The sequence below is a fragment of the Aplysia californica genome, unplaced genomic scaffold (assembly GCF_000002075.1).
Source record: "Aplysia californica isolate F4 #8 unplaced genomic scaffold, AplCal3.0 scaffold00421, whole genome shotgun sequence".
NCBI lineage: Eukaryota > Metazoa > Mollusca > Gastropoda > Aplysiida > Aplysiidae > Aplysia > Aplysia californica.
In genome coordinates, this window is record NW_004797691.1 from 487,834 (window position 1) to 491,524 (window position 3,691).

At 44.8% G+C, this 3,691-nt stretch overlaps 1 protein-coding gene across 1 annotated transcript in view; it reads left to right on the forward strand.

Moving 5' to 3' along the window:
• Positions 1–1,569: 1,569 nt before the first annotated feature.
• The window catches only part of LOC101856831 (protocadherin gamma-A5-like), a 32,305-nt gene continuing 30,183 nt past the window's right edge, over positions 1,570–3,691 (forward strand). The window contains exon 1 of the mRNA XM_035971351.1: positions 1,570–2,308. The gene's annotated coding sequence lies outside the window, so the exon portion shown is untranslated. The remainder of the gene's footprint in view (positions 2,309–3,691) is intronic.

A 3,691-nucleotide genomic window follows, 5' to 3' on the forward strand; every position in this document is an offset into this window, starting at 1 on the left:
GGGGGTATTTTACCCCTTAATCTGTATTTGTCATTTTGTAGATTTTTTTTTTATTATTCAAAGTAAAACCCATCAATTATAAGGGGCAAGTGTTTTGCGTTTATTTATTTTCTTTCTTTTTTGTTTGTTTTGCTTTTTTTTGTGTGTTTTTTGGTAAGTGTTATACGGCGCTCGCTACTGCATAAGGTCACATGAGCGCGCTGGACACACTAAACATTTTCAGCTGAGAAGAAATTTTGAATTTTGCCCGGGTGGCAGCGGAAGCCTACTCTTGTCGATTTTAGACCATCAAGGGATATTTAACGTGCGCAACTTTCACACGGGACCTCCGTGATTTTTCGCCCTTATCCGAGAAGGCTAGGTGTAGATCTTTCCTACCAGAAGATCACGAGTGTGGCTGAAAGACAGCAGTAAGAAGGAGCCAAGGAGTTGCAGAAGAAAGGCTGCAGAAAGAGTCAAGAGCCCAGAGGAGAGGGCAAAGGAGGTGAGGGGGTGGGGGCAGAAAATGGAGATAAAAGCAGACGACAGAACATTGCTAGAGAGCAGGAAAGGGGGTGAAAAGAGACAATTTTTGGAGAAGAAAATTTTCAGTCGCTACCGAGATTTGGACCCAGGAACTTTGAATGAGAGGCGAATACCTTAACATCTATAGGCCACGAGAGCCCCCTATTTATCTTTGAGGAAAATAGAAATCTTATGAGTCTCTCAAAACGAGCGTTCTATCTCGCAGGAGGGTTGTCCCGCTATTGTCTGTCTTTTTTTCGTCAGTCTTTTAATCTTGCCTTCTTAGTTCAAACTATTCTCTGAATTCGGGTCTATCAACATTGCCACATATTCATGGTAAAGTGGGAGGGGGGGGGGGGCTCAGGACAGGAACATGTTTGAATACACAGACTTTGGAAACAAATTATGCAATTAAAAACTATTAAAAGGCGGGACGAAAGGGGGTGGGGTGGCATGAATAGGCCAATAAATTGACAGACGGACAGAAGTGCAAATGGATGGTCAGACTCCCCGTCGATGAGAGATAGGGAACAGAATTGAAGCTGTATTTTGACATCCGTCATCAGTAATACGTGTACCGATGGCATTCTGCGCGCAGTCCTGTTTATATTTATTATTTGTCCTTCCCCCGCCATTTGTTGTGTGGTTTGGGCCGCCAATGTGTGAACCGATCAAGGACATGGCCCCCTATGGCGGCCTCCCGACGAGATGTCATTGATTAATACCTTTTTTATTTGCTACCTCTTGACGAAGACATTCGCGCGTGCTGCAGATCGGACAGTACTGCCCTCTGCCTGGCCGTTGTTATAAAATTCTCACGCGCGCGTGTTATTTCCGCGTGCGAGCGCGATGGGATACGAGGAGTGGTCGTTCCTGTCCGTGCCACCAGACGTAGACCTCTGTTAGCCCCGCCCCCTCTGTCAGCGTTGGTCGTGTCTGGTTGGTGCTGGTACCACTCTCCCGTCCTCTCCGCGTCATGTTTCCGCCCCCTCCTCCTGCGTGTCCTCCGCTCTCCCTCCGCGCGGGTGGCTTGGATGAAGGGTTCGCGCGATGTTGTGATGGCGGTCACGCTGACTGCTTCTGTGAAGCGCGCGCAGCGGTGGCGACGGTGAAGGCGGCTTTTATAATGTCGTTGTTGCTGCTGCTGTTGGAATAGATTTCATTATCTCTGGTGTGGGTGGAAGTCAGGACGACGTACGCGGTGGTACTTTGTTGTTGTTGTGGTTGTTGTGGTGTAGGACGTAGTGTGTGAGTCAGGACAACATTGGATGCTGCTGTGACGTTCAGATCAAAACTATAATTTACTGCTGCCTTTTTACGCGTTGGAATTTCGTGGCAGTGGGGTGTGCCGTCTCAAGTTACATCAAACCGTCGTACTTGATTCACCCTAGTGTATTCTTCCCACTGGATACCCAGTCACATGTTTGTCGAAGATTTTGCATGCACAGATTGATAATCACAGGTTATCTGAAAGCAGTATCGACTTGTGTCTGTGAATATTCTGAATACATTACTCCAAAATTGAACGATATAACCACAGTTCTACTCCCAATACGACCGCATAATTTAAGAGAATCAAATACACACTCTACCTTTTAATGCACAACTGCATTTTACCAGTGGCAATACATCTTTTGTTCACGGAACGTTGAAGAGCGCTGGAAGACTGCGAAACGTCTGCTATTAATTATTTCCCCATTTCTTTACGTTGTCGTTTCAAGAACAGCAAAACAAATCAATTACCTGCCTGTCTGTGGATTACACTGTACGCTGCCAGCAAGTTATACTTCATGTGCCTCGTCAGGTGAGTACAGTTTCCTTACCAGTCGCGCGTGTCTTTGTGGAGTTGAGCGACATGAGATGTATGTCTTGGTCAGTCTCTCAATTAGTTCTGTGATTCGAACGTGACTGAAAATACCTTTGTACCTGGATGTCATTTTGGGGTTGTTGTTTTCCTGTAATGATGATTAGCAAAGATTACCATCGCGTACGGGTTCTCTGACAAGCAGATGCTCATGACTGACTCACTTTATAATAACTGTGAGAAAGTCTTAATGACAATTCTGGCGTCGACGACGATGTTCTCTTGTTACTGCCACACTTCCATGTCTCCGTTTTTGTTGTCTGAAACATGGTAATGTATAGATCTGACATATCATAGTAATGTATAGATTTGAAATACAGGCTAGTAATCTATAGATCTGACATAATAGTAATATCTATGTTTTATACCCCCTTCGACAACACAATTAAGATAACTTAAGAGGCGGACTGCTTTGACCCTGCTTGTCAGAAACAACTCGGGCTGTAGGATACAACGTCCCTGTAGACAGGGGGAAATGCATGTACTCGAGAAAAAAGAAAAGCTACTACCTCACGGGAATCGAACTAATGTCTTCTGTTGAAGAGCTTATCTGCTACACCACAGTAGCCGGTATTTTCTCTTGACTAGCAGCTGCTTATAACTGACTCAGTGTATAATGAATATGAGAAAGTAGAATGACTATTTAGGAGTCGCGGCGATGTTCTCTGGTCGGTTGTACATGTCCACACCGCCGTTTTTGTTGTGCGTGTTCTCCTTGTTTCTTTTGTTTCCCAATCATACTGTACTACGTTCTATTAAGATGTTTCTGTAACACTCAATAAATAGAAGTAGTTAGTTCGTCTCATGGAGAGGGGAGAAAGAAGGGAGAGAGAGGGGGAGAAAGATAGAGAGAGAGAGGGGGGGAGGGGGGAGACACAGAGACAGACAGACCGAGAGAGAGAGAGAATGAGAGAGTGAGGGAGAAAGAGAGGCAGACAAAAAGAAAAGAGAGGCAGAGAGAGAGAGAGAGAGAGAGAGAGAGAGAGAGAGAGAGAGAGAGAGAGAGAGAGAGAGAGAGGGGGGGGGGGGAGTTTTGAAATTTGGTGAATAACATGAAAAATCTTTCCACGATATGACGTATCAGCCCATTCTGAAGTGGCATTTAGTCTGAAATTATCACAATGTACATAATGCATATGATTATTTTGTGATTATCGTATAAAGGTGTTTTGAAAAGATCAAGTAAGGCCAAAGCTTTGTCAATAAGTTAACACCACCCTCGTTTTATGCCGGGTAGCATTTGAATTGCATGTCGACCGCAACACTGTACTAGGTTGAGATTTTTAAAATCCTGATCATTCTGCGCCACTCCCACCTCCCACC